This window comes from Aedes aegypti, chromosome 1 (genome assembly GCF_002204515.2).
Source record: "Aedes aegypti strain LVP_AGWG chromosome 1, AaegL5.0 Primary Assembly, whole genome shotgun sequence".
NCBI classification, from domain to species: domain Eukaryota; kingdom Metazoa; phylum Arthropoda; class Insecta; order Diptera; family Culicidae; genus Aedes; species Aedes aegypti.
In genome coordinates, this window is record NC_035107.1 from 225,044,950 (window position 1) to 225,065,967 (window position 21,018).

The 21,018-nt window shown below is 42.0% G+C and overlaps 1 protein-coding gene and 1 long non-coding RNA gene across 2 annotated transcripts in view; one reads left to right on the top strand and one right to left on the bottom strand.

Moving 5' to 3' along the window:
• LOC5567609 (neurexin-1) overlaps positions 1–21,018 on the bottom strand; it is a 571,360-nt gene that overhangs the window by 215,065 nt on the left and 335,277 nt on the right.
• On the top strand, positions 16,117–16,515 carry LOC110681578. The gene is made up of 2 exons (XR_002503279.1): positions 16,117–16,285; positions 16,344–16,515. It is a non-coding gene; the product is annotated as an uncharacterized LOC110681578 (long non-coding RNA).

Sequence of the window (21,018 nt, forward strand, 5' to 3'; positions counted from 1 at the left end):
GGAGTTCGTTTGCAATGCACCACCAGGATCTGAAGCGCACCTGGCTCTTTTTGTTGAACACCCAACAAGATACTCCGGACGACCGCCGCCGGAAGTTCATCCGCACCGTCAACTGGATCACGCTCATGTTTCTGATGCAGGACGTGCTTCCGATGGTTGTTTGGGCCATGAGTGGACATTCGGAATCCTCATTGCAGCTCTACAACAACCACCTGATCGATCAGGTCAACGCCCTTGCCAACCCAATCGTCGTAGTTGTACTGACCATGATGTTTTGCTACTCAGTTGTCGTAGTGGGATCCGTTCTTCCGGCTCTTACTCTGGAGTTTCACATCCTTGGGTTGGACTTCGAGCTGTTGTTTGAAGATGTTGGATCACTGAGTGACGGAGATAACTGGGATGCAGTAGAGGCAGCATTCAAGCGGTGCGTTGATCGTCACCAAGTTCTGCTGGACACAGCAAAGGCTTTGCGCAAGCAGCTGAAGATCTATTTCTTAGTGCAGCTGGGAATCAACTTCGTTGCGATCGTTTTCAGTACGTTGATCTACATCTACACTCAACGAAGTAACGACTCGAGCTATGTGTTCAACGCTTTCGGAGCGATGAGCATCATGTGCAATTTGCTCTTGTACGGATATCTATGCGATCGACTGGAGGAGCAGGTGAGTACCGATTCATGACTTGTTTGCAATAAAACCATGAAGAATCTCCCGTAGGTGGCTGCCATCAATCGACATCTGTACTGCTCCAATTGGACTGGGATAAAGTTCGATTCCACGAAGTTCGGGAAAAGATACAAGAATTTACGACGAATGATGTTGATCGTGATGGAGAGGACACAGAAGAAGGTTGGATTCACTTGCGGTAACTTCTTCGGAATGTCTTTGGTGACCTGCCGGAAGGTGTTGTGGTTCGCTTACACGGTGTTGGCCATGTTGATGCACTTTTTAGAATAGAATGAAATACAGTCCAGAATCTTGTGTTTATCAACGGCTTAAAGATCGTGAATCAAAAAATTCTATGACTTCTTCAGACATTTCCCTGTCCTTCATTGGAAAGATTCTTTCAAATTTCCCCAAGAAGTGTTTCTCCGAAGCTTTTTTCATGAGTTTCCTTGATATCATCTTGTTAATTTTCATAAGAATTTCCTAAGAAATTTCTCAGAGCTTCATTCAATCATTTCCTCGGAAATTTCTTAGGAAGTTTCATTAGCGTTAACTCGGGAAGTTGAATCGAAACAACTTTTGAAAGATTTCCTGGATCTTTCTCGGAACTTCTGTTCTGAAAAGTTTCTCCAAAACTTCCATAGGAATTGTTATCCGATTTTTTTTTGTCGGACAGTTTCCGCTAAATTTCCCATAGCGTCTTTAGGAAGTTTCAATTGAATCTTCTTGGAAAATTTCCCCGGAACTTACTCGGTAAGATTAGCTAGGAATTTCTCGACAAGTTTCTACGGAACATCCTCGGTTGGATTTTTTTTCGGAACTTCCTTCGAAAGATTCCTCTGAACTTTTTCAGGCAGTTTTCTCGGGTTTTTTTTTCAGATCTCCTTCGGGACATCTTCGGGATGTTTTCTTGGAACTTCGACAAGAAGTTTCTCCGTAATTTTCTCGGTAAGTTTCCCGGAACTTCCTCGGGAAGTTTCCGCGGACATCCTTGGGAAGTTCCTCCAGAAATTCATTGTTTGCTCGGAACTTCATTGTGAGGTTTTACCGGTACTTCCTTAAAACTTCCTTAGGAAGTTTCCCCGAACTACCTTGGAAAGTTTTCCCGGAACTTCCTCGGGAAGTTTTTCCGGATTTTCATCGGGAAGTTTCGCCGGACATCCTTTGAAAGTTTCTCCAGAAATTCCTTGGGAAGTTTCTCCAGATCTTTCTTGGGAAGTTTATCCGGAAATTCTTTGGAAAGTTTCTCCAGAAATTCCTTGAGAAGTTTCTCCAGAACTTCCTTGCGAAGTTTCCCTGGAACATCCTTGAGAGGGTTTTCCTAAGTAAGTAGCTTCGACGGTATTTCATTGGGAAGTTTAGCCGGAACTTCTTTAGGAAGTTTCCTCGAACTACCTTGCGAAGTTTCCCCGGAGCTTCCTTGGAAAGTTTCCCTGGAACTTCCTTGGAAAGTTTCCCTGGAACTTCCTTGGAAAGTTTCCCAGGAACTTCCTCGGAAAGTTTCTCCGGAACTTCCGCGGGAAGTTTCCCTGGAACTTCCTCGAAAATTCCTCGGGAAGTTTCCCTGGATCTTCCTCGGGAAGTTTCCCTGGAACTTCCTCGGAAAGGTTCCCTGGATCTTCCTCGGGAAGTTTCCCAGGAACTTCCTCGGGAAGTTTCCCAGGAACTTCCTCGGGAAGTTTCCCAGGAACTTCCTCGGGAAGTTTCCCAGGAACTTCCTCGGGAAGTTTTCCTGGAACTTTCTCGGGAAGTTTCCCCGGAACTTCCTTGGGAAGTTTCCCCGGAACTTCCTTGGGAAGTTTCCCCGGAGCTTCCTTGAAAAGTTGGAAAGTTTCCCAGGAACTTTCTCGGGAAGTTTCCCAGGAACTTCCTCGGAAAGTTTCCCAGGAACTTCCTCGGGAAGTTTTTCCGGAACTTCCGCGGGAAGTTTCCCTGGAACTTCCTCGGAAATTCCTCGGGAAGTTTCCCTGGATATTTCTTGGGAAGTTTCCCTGGAACTTTCAAGTTTTCCCAAAACTTCCTTGGGAAGCTTTTCCTGAACTTCATTGGAAAGTTACCCCGGAACATGCTCGGGATGTTTTCCCGGAACATCCTTGGCAAGTTTCCCCGGAACTTTCTTGGGAAGTGTCTCCGGAGCTTCCTTGGGAAGTTTCCCCAGAGCTTCCTTGGAAAGTTTCCCTGGAACTTCCTTGGGAAGTTTCCCCGGAACTTCCTTGGGAAGTTTCCCCGGAACTTCCTTGGTAAGTTTCCCCGGAACTTCCTTGGGAAGTTTCCCCAGAACTTCCTTGGGAAGTTTCCCCGGAACTTCCTTGAGAAGTTTCCCCGGAGCTTCCTTGGAAAGTTTCCCTGGAACTTCCTTAGAAAGTTTTCCAGGAACTTCCTCGGGAATTTTCCCAGGAACTTCCTCGGGTAGTTTCCCAGGAATTTCCTCGGGAAGTTTCTCCGGAACTTCCACGGGAAGTTTCCCTGGAACTTCCTCGGAAATTCCTCGGGAGATTTCCATGGATCTTCCTCGGGAAGTTTGCCCTGGAACTTCCTCGGAAAGTTTCCCTGTATCTTCCTAGGGAAGTTTCCCAGGAACTTCCTCGGGAAGTTTCCCAGGAACTTCCTCGGGAAGTTTCCCAGGAACTTCCTCGGGAAGTTTCCCAGGAACTTCCTCGGGAAGTTTCCCTGGAACTTCCTCGGGAAGTTTCCCTGGAACTTTCTCGGGAAGTTTCCTGGAACTTTCTCGGGAAGTTTCCCTGGAACTTTCTCGGGAAGTTTCCCTGAAACTTCCTCGGGAAGTTTCCCTGAAACTTCCTCGGGAAGTTTCCCTGGAACTTCCTCAGCAATTCCGTTTCCTATAACTTCCCCGAAAATTCTTCGGAAACCTTTCCTGGAACTTCTTCGTGAAGTGTCCCTGGAACTTTCTCGGGAAGTTTGCCTGGAACTTCCTCGGAAAGTTTGCCTGGAACTTCCTCGGGAAGTTTCCCAGAAACAGCCACGGAAATTCCGCGGGAAGTATCCGTGGAACTTCCTCGGAAAGTTTCCCTGGATCTTCCTCGGGAAGTTTCCCAGGAACTTCCTCGGGAAGTTTCCCAGGAACTTCCTCGGGAAGTTTCCCAGGAACTTCCTCGGGAAGTTTCCCAGGAACTTCCTCGGGAAGTTTGCCAGGAACTTCCTCGGGAAGTTTGCCAGGAACTTCCTCGGGAAGTTTGCCAGGAACTTCCTCGGGAAGTTTCCCAGGAACTTCCTCGGGAAGTTTCCCAGGAACTTCCTCGGGAAGTTTCCCAGGAACTTCCTCAGCAATTCCGTTTCCTATAACTTCCCCGAAAATTCTTCGGAAACCTTTCCTGGAACTTCTTCGTGCAGTGTCCCTGGAACTTTCTCGGGAAGTTTGCCTGGAACTTCCTCGGAAAGTTTGCCTGGAACTTCCTCGGGAAGTTTCCCAGAAACAGCCACGGAAATTCCGCGGGAAGTGTCCGTGGAACTTCCTCGGAAAGTTTCCCTGGATCTTCCTCGGGAAGTATCCCAGGAACTTCCTCGAGAAGTTTCCCAGGAACTTCCTCGGGAAGTTTCCCAGGAACTTCCTCGGGAAGTTTGCCAGGAACTTCCTCGGGAAGTTTCCCAGGAACTTCCTCGGGAAGTTTCCCAGGAACTTCCTCGGGAAGTTTCCCAGGAACTTCCTCGGGAAGTTTCCCAGGAACTTCCTCGGGAAGTTTCCCAGGAACTTCCTCGGGAAGTTTCCCAGGAACTTCCTCGGGAAGTTTCCCAGGAACTTCCTCGGGAAGTTTCCCAGGAACTTCCTCGGGAAGTTTCCCAGGAACTTCCTCGGGAAGTTTCCCAGGAACTTCCTCGGGAAGTTTCCCAGGAACTTCCTCGGGAAGTTTCCCAGAACTTCCTCGGGAAGTTTCCCAGGAACTTCCTCGGGAAGTTTCCCAGGAACTTCCTCGGGAAGTTTCCCAGGAACTTCCTCGGGAAGTTTCCCAGGAACTTCCTCGGGAAGTTTCCCAGGAACTTTCTCGGGAAGTTTCCCAGGAACTTTCTCGGGAAGTTTCCCTGGAACTTTCTCGGGAAGTTTCCCTGGAACTTTCTCGGGAAGTTTCCCTGGAACTTCCTTGGGAAGTTTCCCTGGAACTTCCTCGGGAAGTTTCCCTGGAACTTCCTCGGGAAGTTTCCCTGGAACTTCCTCGGGAAGTTTCCCTGGAACTTCCTCGGGAAGTTTCCCTGGAACTTCCTCGGGAAATTTCCCAGAAACAGTCACGGAAATTCCGCGGGAAGTTTCCGTGGAACTTCCTCGGGTAGTTTCTCAGGAACATCCACGGAAATTCCGCGGGAAGTTTCCCTGGAACTTCCTCGGCAATTCCGCGGGAAGTTTCCTAGAACTTCATTGAAAATTCTTTGGAATCCTTTCCTGGAACTTCCTCGGGAAGAGTCCCAGGAACTTCCTCGGGTAGTTTGCCTGGAACTTTATCGGGAAATTACCCTGGAACTTTCTCGGGAAGTTTCCCTGGAACTTCCTCGGGAAGTTTCCCTGGCACTTCCTCGGAAAATCCTCGGGAAATTTACTGGAACTTCTTCGGAAATTCTTCGGAAACCTTCCCTGGAAGTTCCTCGGGAAGTGTCTTCGGAACTTTCTCGTGAAGTTTCCCCGCAAATTTCTCGAAATGTTTACACAGAACTACTTCAGGAATTTGTCCCGGCATTTCTTGAGGAAGTTAGCCTGAATTTTCTTGGAAATGTTTTATTGAAAATCGCTAGAACGTCTTTGGGATGTTTCTCTGGATCTTTTATGAAATGTTTATCCGGAACTTCCTCGGGAAGTTTCCCCTGAATCTGTTTAGGAAATTTCGTCGGAACTTCCTTGAAAAGTTCGCCTTCCTCGAGAAATTTGTCTAGGATCTGCTTTAGAAGTTTTTCTCTGGATTATCCATGAGAAGTCTCTCTTAATCTATTTTAGAAGTTTTCTCGGCACTTTTTTTGTGAAGTTCCTCCAAATTTGTTTTGAATCTTCTTTGCGAATTATCATGAAAATTCCTTAAAATTTTCCTGAACTTCCATTCAAAGTTTTCCTAGATGAAAAGTGAGATGTTTTTTTCATGATTTATTCAGGAAGTTTTTCGAGCTTCTGGACAAGAATTCTAAATTTCCTCGACATTTCTTCTAAACTTCAACCTTCAAATGTTTGAATAATATGTTGACTTACATGTCTCTTATAAAATTCATAAACAAAAACAACTCCCTAAACATGACAGTCCAACTTCGAGAAAGCTACGATGGAATATTACAGGATTTCGCCTATTAACCACTTTGACCGGTTCCCATTCACGCTCCGTTCGTCCGGAACGCAAACAGCAATCCCATAAATTGACCATTTGCTCTGTATCCGGAGAACGATAAACATCAATAAATTCCGCACATAGACAAGCGTAAGATCCTTTAATTCCTTGCCGGCAAATGCCCGTAAAGGGGTTCTGCCGCTGTTGTGTCCGGAGTCGGTTATATGTTGTCATTTGGCAACCCGGCTCAAAAAGTACCATTCAGAACAATACGTTAACAATGTATTTTACAGTAATCTGTTAAATTTTGTCACCAATATAAAACAATAAACCTTAATGTTTTTTTTTTCAAAAGCTATGTACATGTATGAGAAACTATTAGTATTGTTACGATAGTTAACAACCCGTACGTTTTATTGACAAAAACCTCATATACACAGCGAATTGTACAAAACAAAATATTATATAGTTAATGTAATTGTATTATATAAAAACAATATATTACACAGTTATTGCATTGTTACTTCATAATATACTTTATTGTGTTTTCAAAGTTTTCGTATTGTACTGTTACAGTACGTTATATTGTTTTTGTATCATATTTTTTATCGGGAACTCACCCAGTTGGGTGCCCCATAGGAGGCAGACACTGCACCAAAATCAGATTTTCTCGACGACGACGATGACGACGGGATACCAACGATTTGCATTGTTGCTAAGAAAGCTTACGCAAATTAATGGCCTTCACTTTCTAGTTGTGCTTTTCCGGGTGAGGCAATAAGGAACCGGCTTCTGCGTTTGTGAGGTTATGGACTCGTGTGTTGCATGTATTGGAACATTTTCAAATTTAAATTAACATTGTGCGATGATAATCGTTGGAAAATGCTGAACGGCAGGGTTGCCAATTTTGGTGATTTATCAATCAATCAGCAATTTGACGTTTAGTTGGGTTTTCAATGGACTCCGATGGTTGAGTGTTGGTAATAAATGTAAAATTTAAATTGATTATTTTAATTTCTCAGAACAACAACGTATGGCAACGGAAATTGTCGATTCTGTCATGATTATCATTAACAATCATAAGAATCGGTAGCAACTGGAATGGAATATGTTTGTATCGTTTAATAGGGTTTGTTCACACATCGAAATGGTATCATTCCAGTTGGCACATGGCACATCCAATGATGGTTTTTGTCATTTGCGACTGTGTGGAACTCGAATGGGATTACATTTCAATTTGTTTGCTCGAGCGATTAGGATTGGTTGGGGGTGTTGTTCGTTTTGCTCTGCGTTGGTGGAAAATGAATTGGAGAACATTGCTCTAAGGCGGTCGATGATAAACATATTAGTTCTGTTCATTGGTTCAGTAAGCAATTGTATGAGGTTGTTTCAAATTGATATGAATTTCATAAAAAGTCAAATATTTCGAATAATATCAAGGGATTTCTAGAAAAGTGAAACCCTAGCTCTCATGTCTTCCTTGTTATCTTCATGATAAAACTCTGTCCAATTTTCAGTCATTTCTGTAAGAATTTGAAAGTGGCGCAAGGACCTTATATTATATTATATTGTAATATTTTATGTGAAAATAATTAAAAAAAAATATTCTGGCACCGGTAAAACTGTTTTTGTACATCACAAATTATCTTATCATTACACCACCTTTAATGAAGAATGTTCATTTTGAGCAAATTTTGTTTGGAGTTTGGAGTATGTCATATATAAGCAAACAGATTTATGAATGTCGTTCCTTCAAACCATCGGATTATTTTACTCTTTTCAGCAAAATTATTCTATATGGTTTGGAGAATAGGCTAACATATGTGTAATAGGATTAGACTTAGAGAAGTATGTTTTGTACTTACATAAGAGTAACATATTTCCAATTTTTCCATAGTAACCATCATCGACTTTAAGCTACTTTATAATCACCATTGAAATGGCTAAATGTTTGAAAATCTTAAAGATTGTTAAGCAGATATTAGGGATGGTATTTCAAAATTAGTTCTAGAATGTATACCGATTTAGCGTAGTTCTTCTTTTCAATCTTCCACAAATTTCAATCAAAAATTTCTCAATGAGGACCTCATTTCTCTTAATATTATCCAAGGAATATTTCGCTGTTTTTTCAAGAGTAGGGTAAAATCACCGGTTTTGGCCATCCTAAGAGAAAATGTCAATGCAAATTAAATGGGAAGCCGTATTTATACTACAAATATGTAGGCTGACCATAAGCCAACCAGATTAAAACGGGACAAATAAAAAAAAACAAAAACGGGACAATTTTAAAAGGCTAAGATTGTGCAATTGTGCTACTTTTCTCCGAATGGCCCGTTACTCCGAAGCCATTTCCCCGAATGACCCGTTCCCTAGTAAAGCAATGCAGCTAAAAAAGTGCAATAATAGTCTTTACCCGAGCAGGCGAAAAAAGCTAAGTAATACAAATTTTGATATGAACATTACAAAAGTTATATTAACTTGAAAGATCTAAGAGATAAAACATCCAAAATAATATCTAAAATTTGCTCCTGTAGTACTTATTTGCATATCATATTTAGCTTTTATAAGATCTCACCAATATAAGTGAGCTATTCCCTAGATCTTCCAACATCAAAGTTAGCTATGGTTCAGAAGTTCCAGGAATAACATTTTGATACTATCTTCAGATCTTTTATCTATTATGTCAATCAAATCAATATCTCGATTCAATGGTCAGAACTTTGCTTCTTCTCGGGTAGTGAGATAGTGTTGAGTTAGAAAGATCGATAAGCTACTAAAGAAGGAGATATTGGATCATTCTCGACTAAATACATATTGTCAAAAATACATATTGTTCACCACCTTGAAATGCGAAAGGTTATGACAATTATGAGTGTTAGAACTTTTCGGAGAGCTAAGCTATTCGGGGAAACTGTGTTTTCGGGGAACTAGCATTCTGAGAACTGGCGTTGGGAGAACGACATTCGGGAAACCGACATTCGCGGGAAAGTATCAGAACCAGATTATGGAATCCCAAGCTACATGTCTGTATGATTCAATAAAAATCACTTAAGAACCTTGAAGCGCATTCTTTAATTTCCGAAAAGCAGCGTTTTTTAAGAATTTCATAAAAAAGTTACACTTTTCAATTTGTCCAATTCAAACGGTTTTTATTTAATATTTCAATACTGTATTGAAATATGCACTTTTTTAAACACTTAATCCAATAAATTGCGTATCAGAAGTAAACATATAGCTGTTATTTTTCATTTTAGGTATTATAGGATAATTATCTTATGAAGATCCGTATGTTGGAAATCCACCAACATTTGGCATAAATATGAGTAAAGAAACGTAAAAAGTTAAGCAGAAGCATGTACGGATCAAGTTTAACTCTGTTTGAGAAACTAATAATTGCTTGGAAAATAGATGAGCAAGACAATAAACTCTGAAATATTTCTAAAAACTGTTTGTTATGTTGTTATTTTTATTGTTTTACTGGTGTTGAAAATTATGTGCCAATTCTCCATTTCCTAAAATACGGGACAATTCGAGCAAACGACTGAACAGCCCGTCGAGGGGATGAAAACGGTACTGTCTCGTTAAATACGGTACGTATGGTCAGCCTAAAGTTACCCCGTTTTACGGTATGTCAAATGTAGATTAAAAATTGTTTTTTGATATTACATGAAAATCTATATTTTTAACTGTTTTTTTTTTTCTGGAGTAATACTTGATTCGCCAACAAGAAATATTGTAAACTACTGTTTTACGTTTCAAGTTTTTGGTAATAGTTTGTAATATAAATTGCGATTGAGCTTAAGTTGGCATTTTGAATCATCTTCTCCTACGATATATGATAGATGTTAAATGTCTTTTATGTCAGGCTTTGGTAGAAACTTCATGACGACTCATTGAATGAATTCAAACTACAGGAAAACATCGAAAATAAGTTTCTCAAGAATAGCGTCCTGAAGCCCTGCCTCAATTTTTGTACCAAACGCTTGAGCTTACGTCAGTCTACAAACAAACAAACGAATTATTTGTTTTTTTTTTTTAAAGTTTATGCAATACCAATTATGCAATTCTAGCTCAAATTAAGGGTGAATCATGTTTTTCGTATACCTTCTGAAATGTCAGATAATACCAGTGTCAGAAAGCAAAACCTCAGTGTGAAAAAATATGCCAAACTAGTTGCAAGACGATTGCCCTGTTGCCCAAAATTACAAGAGAAAACTACGACAAATATATCCCCAGATGGATGAAAACCGATAGATAACTATTCTAGAGATTTCAACAGCTTGTGGATCTTATCCACGAAGCTGTAATCACAACGGCACGTAATGTGATTGCATTGGCCAACGACGAAGATGAAACGGTTGGGTGCCAAAACGTCGAAGTGAGCTATTTGTTAGTGAATATTTGTCTTCCGAAAGAATAAATAGCTCGACGTTTAGTCCTTTTGACATTTTGAAATTCTACGTTTTCGACATTTTGTGATAAAACGTCGAAAGAAGAGAATTACACTCATCAAAATTTTTTTGTTTTTAAATTTTGGTTTCATAAGGCAAATCTATTAACTTTAACCAGATTTCTTGTGGCGAATTTTTACAAAAGGTTTCTATGTATTTCTATTGCCTGAGTGTAGAAGAAAATGAAAACTTCGTGGAAGAATGATTATCTGCCGAAAGAGTGAAAAATTCGACGTGTTGCGTTTTCGACGTTTTGTCTTTCAACGTTTTGTCGTTCGAAATTTTGTCCCTAAGCAGCCCACCAGGTGCGATGAGCGGGAGGGGAATTTGCTGACCAACAAAACGGTGGTGGTTAAGCTGTAGACCCAGAAGCTTCTGGAGAGGACGAGATTTCGGTCGAGTTTTTCAAGGACGGAAGTGAACAGCTTTACCAATCGGATCCATTGAGTACTTCTGAGTATAAGATTTTAGTATTCCAGCGTATTTTTGCAATGTATACACACTATGATGTTTTCATGTCCAAACGTAAACAAACAGTAGCTGTCAAAAGTTTCACCCTGATTCGATCCATTGAAAAAATGTGAAACAAGTAAATTTCATGCAAGTGTAGCCACAAATGATTCTTATAATTTAACCTAAATTGTTTCCGTACGTTGACTTCAGTAAGTTTTGCATGAATGACAAAGCAAAATTTATTAGAAAATGTAGAATTTTAAAGAAAAGCAAACTTCTATGGCCAGACACCTCTTGTCTTCTATGAGCCGACAGTGAAAATTTTAACCTAATAACTGGGATCTAATTCATAAATCGTTTTTTTTTTTCATAATTTTAGGATACAAAAAATGAACAGCAACAAAAATGGAGCAAAAACAACAAAACTTTCGGTCTTTGGAGGTCTTTAAAAAAGTGCTATAAACATGGTGCATTTCAGGCAAATGAGCGCACAAGAAGCAAGGGAAAATTCGTTTAAGGTAAAACTCCGTTGAATCCACAAATTTCTGTATACAAGTAGTTATACACAAAATATAATCTCATATTTGCTGGTAATAGTGAAAATATAATAAATCAGACACCGTTGCCAGTAATGATTGCATTAATTTGTGTCTTTCTTACGCCAGTTGAATAATATTGGTTGATGTCGTACGCAGCCTTCAAAATTCCTGACAGCACTGCAAACGAGAGAAGCTGTTGCGTCCACCGCAATAGAATGCGCGACAAATCCGTGACACAATTTGTTAACCACTGTACACTTCACCCGCAGTAGATCTCACCTTTATACGCACTCAATCTCTCTGATAAGAGTATCACCAGCACCCATCGATCGTTCTATAGCACACCGATCGATCGCGGTGGCGAAAGCCTTAAAAACCAGGAAGGCTCCGGGACCAGACGGTATCCCCAACGTAGCTCTGAAAGCAGCAATCCAAGAAAACCCGGATATGTTCAGGACCGTGCTGCAAAAATGTATCGAGGAGGGTAACTTCCCCGACATTTGGAAGCGACAAAAGCTGGTGTTGCTGCCTAAACCAGGCAAGCCTCCTGGAGATCCTTCAGCATATAGACCGATATGTCTGCTGGACACAGTTGGCAAAGTGCTGGAGCGAGTAATCCTAAACAGGCTTACGAAATACACGGAGGGAGAAAACGGCCTGTGCGACATGCAGTTCGGCTTTCGGAAGGGTAGATCCACCATCGATGCCATCCGAACGGTCGTGGAAGCTATGGAGACGGCGCGGAAGCAAAAGAGGAGAGGAAATCGGTACTGCGGTGTGGTCACTCTAGACGTAAAAAATGCCTTCAACAGTGCCAGTTGGGCTGCGATCGCCGAATCGCTGCACAGATTGGAGGTTCCCGAGTACCTTTGTAAGATTTTGAGGAGTTACTTTCAAAATCGTACACTGATCTATGAAACAGACGCTGGGAAAAGGTGCACGACAGTCACAGCGGGCGTCCCACAGGGTTCTATTCTTGGCCCGACTCTCTGGAACGCTATGTATGATGGAGTGTTGAAGCCGAGCTTCCCCCGGGGTGTGAAGATCGTCGGCTTTGCGGATGACGTGGTGCTCGTAGTCATCGGCGAATCACTAGAGGAAGTAGAGATACTTGCTACCGAAGCAGTAGACGCCGTGGAAGAATGGATGCGAGGGAAGAAGCTTGTGTTAGCCCATCACAAAACCGAAGTTGTGATGATAAGCAACCGAAAGGCAGTGCAGAAGGCGAGAATCTCGGTTGGACAGTGTACCATCGACTCAAAGCGGGAAGTCAGACACCTAGGAGTGATGATCGATGATCGGCTGAGCTTCAACAGCCATGTCGATTATACATGTGAGAGGGCCGTGAAGGTGATATCAGCTCTATCCCGGATCATGCCCAACAACTCAGCGATCAGCAGCAGCAAGAAGCGACTACTGGCGAGCGTGTCGACGTCGGTACTCAGATACGCTGGCCCCGTGTGGGTGACAGCACTGCAGACGAAGAGGAACCGCTCCCGGCTGAACAGTACGTTCAGACTGATGGCCATGCGTGTGGCGAGCGCGTATCGTACGATTTCATCGGAGGCAGTCTGTGTGATTGCAGGATTGATCCCTATAAGCCTTCAACTCGAAGAGGACAGCGAGTGCTACAGGGACCGAAGCACGCGGGGAATTCGGAAAAGAGCCCGGGATGAAACCATGAGGAAATGGCAACAGCAGTGGGATAGCGCTGAGAACGGTAGATGGACCCACCGTCTAATTCCGTGCCTGTCGACGTGGGTAAACAGAAAACACGGAGAAGTGAATTTCCACTTGACGCAGTTTTTGTCTGGTCATGGCTGTTTCAAGAAATACCTCAATAGGTTTGGACACGCAAGATCGCCGTTATGCACCGGGTGTGGCGATGCTGACGAAACCCCTGAGCACGTGGTCTTCGAATGTCCGCGCTTCGAGCATGAGCGAGCCGAGATGACATCCGTCGTCGGCAATGACGTTAATGTGCACAATATCGTCCAACGAATGTGTGCCGACGAAGAGAAATGGGACGCGGTAAACACGACTATCGTTCAGATGATGTCTCTTTTACAACGAAGATGGCGAGAGGAGCAGCGGAACTCAACACAGCGGACAGCACATGGCTCTGAATCGTTGGAGCAGCCGGAATCGGCGGACCGACCTTGGCGCTTGACAAGCCAGCCTGTTGAAGCGAGCATATGAAGGAGACCTACGGGCGCGACCGGAGTAGGCTAGATCCTCCGCCGGGGACTAGACCGAGTAGAGCGGGAGTAACGTAATATCGGTAATAAGTCGTCGAGGCGCCTGCAAACCGGAGGTCATCCTCCAACCGGAATTGCAGGACCGACCTCAGCACTTACCGACCAACATCGCGTCGGAGTAGGCTATGTCCTTCCGCCGGGGACTAGCCGAGTAGATCGCGAAACAGCTCCGGCAAATGGTCGTCGGGGCGCCTGTGAACCGGAAGTTTCCCTCCACCGGAATCGCAGGGCCGACCTCGGCATCTGCCCGGTCAGCTTCGGAGTAGGTTAAGTTCACCGTCGGGGACTAACTGAGTAGAACGCGTAGTTGCACCGGCAAATGGTCGTCGAGGCGCCTGTGAACCGGAAGTTTCTCTCCACCGGAATCGCAGAACCGACCTCGGCATCAGCCCGGATAGCATCGGTTCGGGAGATCTTCCGCCGTCGGGGAAATCTTCGTCGGAGTAGGATAGATCCACCGTCGGGGACTATTCTGAGTAGTCCGTAGCGAGTCACCGGCTGAAGTCGTCGGGGCACCAGTGAACCGGAAGCCATCCTCCAACCGGAATCGCTGGATCGACCTCGGCACTTCACCGGTCAGCAGCAGTGAAGCGGGAACAAACGCGTAACGTTAACGGTTTCGGGAGACATTCCTACGTTAGGAACTCTCCGCTGGAGTAGGCTAGATCCACCGTCGGGGACTATGCCGAGTAGCGATCGTGACAACCACCAGTTTTGGGTCGTCGAGGCGCCAGTGAACCGGAAGCTACCCTCCAACCGGAATCGCTGGACCGACCTCGGCATCCAACTGGTCCAACCTGGAGAACTCGAGAATCGGCGGATTAGCAGCAGGCGCAAAAGTTGCGCAGGGCTCTGGCGAGATGCCAGCCCCAAACACGTCGCAGTAGAGCAACGAAGCGTAGCAATGACAGAAGCGGCAGTAGAAACATGGCCCTGGCGTGATGCCAACAGTACGAAGAGAGCAAGGGAAGTACAGGAGCGTAAGAAGCAAGGAGCAGTGCAGTGGTTAGCACAATAGCCTCCCCCATGAAGTAATGCCAAGAGGCAGTTCCGGGGGGAATGGCTCGTGGGCGAAGGTGGACTTTAGTCGGTATAAAAGAGTCCGACACTCTGGCGCACGATGGACGAATTCGATATGACTAGCCTCCATATCGAACGTGAAACGCTGGGTTAGTTCGTAAATGTAATTTACCACCTTCTAAAAAAAAAAAAAAAAAAAAAAAAAAAAAAAAAAAAAAAAAAAAAAAAAAAAAAAAAAAAAAAAAAAAACAAAAATAGCACACCGATCGGTACATACAGGCTCTAGATCTCAATAATAAGCAGTTATTATCGCACTTTTCACCCGTCCGGTTGAATACACGCCGTTGTTAAGCAAGTGACGAAATGTAGTTAAGTTTTTCTCCCGACCGAAAACCCACAGTGCAGTGATTGTTTCCCCCCAAGAACCAGTGACCTAAGTATCCCGGATTGTTCCACTCCGCCGTTGTAGGCGTAGAGGCCATCGAAGAGGATTCCCTTGCGTGGACACTGGTGATCGGGTGATTGTTTTTAGCACAGTTTTGTCAAGTTTTAAGTCGTTACCAGCAGAAATCAACTAGAAGATGTTTTTCAATGAACAATTGGTGAAAGTAAACTATGTTGGATATTCTACGTGCAGCGAAAATGTTATAATTTGACGAAAAGTGTCCTTTGTTCGCAGGTGTAGTTTACCCAAATATGGGTTAACTGACATATACCTTTCAGTAGGTAGTTTCCATTTGACAACAGCAAAACAAACAACTCAGTGCAAAAACAAATCTACCCAGCATTAGTTTTCGAAGTCTCCGTAGTGGATAAAAACAACTTAACGTTAGGTGAACTGTAAAGAACCCAAATTTGGCTTATTCCATAGTAGTTATCACGTCCGATGGTATGGGTGCCCTAGTGTAGATGTAGTTGTGAACCTTAGAGGAAAACAATATGCACTCTGTCTCGAAAAACACCCAGAATCCGGGTGTAAATTTTTCAAATTGGGTAATATTTCCATATGCATTCTGATGAGTCTGGAAAGCGTGTGCAAGTTTCTTTGAGGAAAACAAAAACAAACTCGATATGCATACATATGTGTGTTTGACAAGCTTCTCTTCAAATGTAGCTTATTAAACGAAAATAACGAGTAAATTATGTTTTTTGAACTCCTCGAAGGCCTTCAAATTAGAAAGCCACAACTTAGAACAACATAATTGTTAATACAACTTACTGATCCAATGTTTGTGGGTTTCAGTGTTGAATTTCAAATATATATTTGATATTCTTACGAATGATTTTTTTTTCTGTTCTGGGGGGGGGGGGGGTGTTTGACCCCCAAAACCTCCCCTTGGTTGTGCCACTGTAGAGAAGCATTTCAATACATTTTCTCTTATCTACACTGTAAACTCGGCATTACCCTTTAAAGAATAAAAAATGCCCATTTTTTGCTGATATATGCAGCTGTCAAAATAATGGGTATTTCAAAATTTCAAATAATGGGTATTTTGTGCCCTTTTACATATTCCGTTCATTTACTCTTTAATGGGTGAAAAATTACTTGACAAGAATCGGTCGGCAGTGTTTGGGAAGTGCTTCAAAGTTGTTTCCCGTAATATCTAAATAAGTTAGCAGAAATGCGGGAACGTCCAAAAGGTAGGTACATGAATTGCTTTTATTGCCGTTTCATCTATAAAACAATCCAATTTTACAGCTGCAGAGTACATCCCGTGTGAATGTTCTGCTCTTTACTCTACAAGAATCTCCAGCGCCATTTTAGAGGTCCAAAACAAACTCAATCCCTGATGGATGAAGAGGATGCATGGAGATATTGATCGAAATAGTATATTTTATTATGCATTGAATAAATTTGTTTATATTTATGAGATTTTATTGTTGATTATTCTGTGAAAATGAATATAAAAATTAAATAAGATTTTCATCTACAAAAAAGAGTAAATTTTACTCTGTTTCTTACAAAATATGTTTTGGATAATGGGTAAAATTTACTCGTTGATCTGACGTACAAGCCGTTTACTCTTTAAAGAGTAAAGGCCCTTTACTCTTTTTATGAGTTAAACTAGTTTCTCTCAAAGAGGGTACTTTTTTACCCTTTAAAGGGTGCTTTGACCTTACAGTGTAGGGTGAAAAACAGCGTCCCAAAGCACGTCGTTCGTTCAAAACAATGGTGGCGCATTTTACCCCAACGGCGCATTTTACACCCAGTTCCCCTAAACTGGCCCCGTATATGGAAAAATATTGCCGACAAACGGATCAGTTCAACACCATAGAACCATCGAGAACAAATTTCATTCATGTCCCCGTGTTAAGGACATATAGGAAGGAATCCCTGTCATGGAAGTGAACATGGCTTCCTCACATATACAAACACATTTCTGGAAGTCCACATTATTTCTCAAAATATTTCACTTACCCATACTAAGTTCACTCCCAAATTGCTAACGAGGCATCAGAACACTATTGCCTCACGATTTCCGTTGTTTTAACACTAGTAGCTGGTGGAAATTTCATGAACCGTGCTAATTTCCAACGCGGACGTTTAACTTTGCTACAATTGTTTACACTTATCCGCCTGCGAACGAAGAACACTTTTCGCCGAATTTTATCACTTTCACTAAACGTAGAACCTCCAACACAGTTTACTTTCACTACTTGTTAATTGAAGAACAATTACATGTGGATTTCTGATGAAAACAACTTAAAATTTCACCAAACCGTGCTAAAAACTATCAATTGATCACAGCATTTCGCTTTTTTATTTTTCTAATTTTACGCCGGCTGCTCGCTTGCAGGGCTGTCAGATACGTTGATGGTTACGTACGACATCAAGCAATCTTATTTAGTCGAAGGGGAAAAGACTCAAATTGAGGTAGCGATTACTGGCAGCAACATCTTATCAATTATAATTTCACTATCACCAACAAATAGGAGAATATTTTTTGTGTACCACTACTTTTATACAATTATTAGTGGATTCAAAGGAGTTTCACCTTAATTCAGCGTGGTTGATCGTGCAGCGAAAGATAGTCGATATTCTGGAAGGATGGAGACAGGTTTTTTTTGAGTAGCTCATTAGACCGGTATTGATGGGCATCAGCAGAACTACAAGAGTTAAAATTCTGAAAATATTTTGTGAATACATTTGTCATATAATCGATAGTAATGATATAATCGATTTAGAAGCTCTGGATTTTAAACTAAGCGTTGTGATGTAATTATGTGTATGCAGTAGCGCAACCAGGTTTTAATTCTAGGGGGGGTTTTACAAATTTCAAAAGACATTTTAGGCATGGATTTATTTGGATTGTAAAATTAATATAGAAAAATTACAATATTTATTTATTTATTTATTTATTTATTTATTTATTTATTTTCATACCTCAACTGATCGATGTCTTAATGAGGATTAAGATGGGGAAAAGCCCTTTTGCATGAACTGTAGTCCAATCAAAAGGGCGTAAAAACCCCATATCTTTTCAAAACAAAATACAATGGATTACATACAGATTAAAAATAATACATAAAAAATATAAAATACAAAACGACATTTCTACGCAATAAATACTTAAACAGAGCTATGAGAGAAGTAATCATTTGTCAAGTTCATACGCAGCTGTATTCGTCACTCGTTGTATTGAAGAAAGATGACCGAGAACAAAAAAGAAAAGAACACTCAAGAAGCATCATTTAAAACTTTTAAAAGTATTGGACTGGGACTCACCTAATTGCGACACAATTTTGCTCACTCAGATTCCGGATGTAGAGAGAAACGTCTTAGTCTGCTTTTGAATACTGAAGCTGAGATGGAATAATCGAATAGATGATAGACTTTGTTGAATTCCCGGCACAAAGCAGTGATGGGTTCGTTGATTCCGTAATCCGTTCTACGAAAATCCGGTCTGAGAGGATCTCTGGAACGCAGGGATACTGAAGGCGCATTGATATTCAGTCGCTCAAGAATATTTGGAGCGTCTATAACCGCTAATAACAGTTTACCGGCGAATAATGCTCTCAAAGAATTCCGTCGATTGCGAAGCGATTCCATACCAAGCAAACGGCATCGTATTTCATATGCTGGCATGTTGGCAATATCGTTCCAGGGGAGCAGTCTCAAAGCATATCTGGTGAATTTGGCCTGAATTGCTTCTATTCTCAATATCCATACATTTGTGTAAGGACTCCAAACAACGCATGCATATTCCAGTGTGGAGCGAACTAGCAAATAATATAGTGATCTTAAAGTGAAAGGATCAGAGAAATCTCCGGTTGATCGCATGATGAAACCTAAGTTTCTATTTGCTCTTGCAATTATATTAGAAAAGTGGTTACGAAAAGATAGATTTGTGTCAAGAAGGACTCCAAGGTCTTTGACGACGGTGACACGCGACAGCAGAGTACCACAGATTTGATAATCCCATGTTATTGGACATTTCTTCCGGTTGAATGATATCACTGTACATTTTTGGGCACTTATAACCAGATGATTTCTGATACACCAGTCTTCAAAGAGATCAACCAACCTCTGCAGCTCGATGCAATCCTCGTGATTCTTTACAACTAGATAGATCTTTAGATCATCTGCATACACTAAACGAAATCCAGCAGGTAACAAGCAGCATACATCATTGATGAATATCGAGAACAGTAACGGTCCTAAATTACTGCCCTGGGGTACGCCAGAGTTGTTAGTGAAATAGTAAGATTGTACAGCACGTATTTTAACAGACAATCGCCGATTCCTCAAGTACGATTCAAGCCAACGAATGAAGAACGAAGGTGCTCCCAATCTTTCCATTTTAGCTGTTAGAATCAAATGGTCGACCAGATCGAAAGCTGATTTCAGGTCCGTGTAGACTGCGTCGACTTGATTGCCTTCTTCAATGTTTCTCAGGCAAAACGACGTAAATTGTACCAGATTTGTGTCACTAGAGCGTCCCGGAAAAAATCCGTGTTGGTCAGGAGAAATGTACGACTTAGAAGCTGATAACAAACATCGCTGACTAGGATTTCAAGCAGCTTGGATCCAGCGCATAATGAAGTTATTCCCCTGTAATTTTTTACGTCTCTCTTGTCTCCCTTTTTGTATACCGGAAACATTATTGATTCTTTCCATTTGGTGGGGAATCTGGATTCAGCAATTGATCTGTTGCAGATAATGGTGAGAGCAGCGCACAACGATGAGGCACATTTTTTTAATACGATTGAAGGAATACCATCAGGACCCGCTGTAGAAGATGACTTGAGTTTATTCAGCGCGTTCAGGACTTCATTTTCAGAAAACTGGAAATATTCCATATTGAGAGCATTTAGAGGAACGTCAGCCAGAGCGTTATTGATCCGGTGTATATCAACAGACTCTTTACGGAAAACGACTGAAAAGTGTTTTGCAAAAAGATTGCACACATCGTCACAAGAATCTGCTACTTCTTCGTTTAAAAATACAGATGTTGGTAAGCCAGCTTCCTTTCTCTTAGCATTCATGAACGACCAGATTTTTTTTGGGTTATGCTTCAGGTTAGATTCAATTCGATTGGTGTACCGAGCATGAAGAAATCTATTATGCGATCTGTACCTGTTGCTGGCAATATTGAAATGTCTTTTTGACTCCGTTGTTTTCAGGTTAGTGTATTTTCTCAGTGCGTTGGATCTATGGCGCTTTAAGTTACGTAAATGGTTGTTGGACCATGGAGGTTTTCTTCGTGGTCGAGGTACAGGAACGTTATTAATAAAAAGCTGTTTCAGCGTATAGGTGAAGAAATCCACAGAACCGTCAACGTCAGAAGCATCAAGTAAAGGAGTCCAGTCGATATGCGAAATATCATAATCCAGTGTTGAAAAGTTTGCCTTCTGGAAGTCAAATTCATTGGGAGTCTCTATTTCATCGAATAGTACCGGACAGTTGCAAGTAAGCGAAGTTACTAACGCAGGATGATACGGATCTTCTTCTAGCAAAGGATCATTCGCTCTTTGTACAGAACAAAGCGAAGCAATATCTGAATTGGCAAATATCAAGTCCAGGATTCGTCCGCGATGGTGTTCAATGTAGTTCAACTGTTTCATGTCCAACTGGGAGAATCCATCCAGAAGGGAGCAGCTACCAGGAGAGAAATGCGAATCTCTTGGGTCAGCATACAAATATCCCGAAGATGAATGAGTCCAAATTATACTACTTTGATTGAAATCACCAAGAAGAAGATGGCAATCACCAGGCTTTAAAGAGTTGGTAATGTTCAAAGCTGAATCCAAATGTTTCTTAATTACGGTAGCATCATTAGCGATTTCCGGCGACAAGTAAACAGCGCCAACAGCGACGACATTATCAGCAACAAAAATTTTCACCCAAAGATGTTCAACAGTACTATCGATTG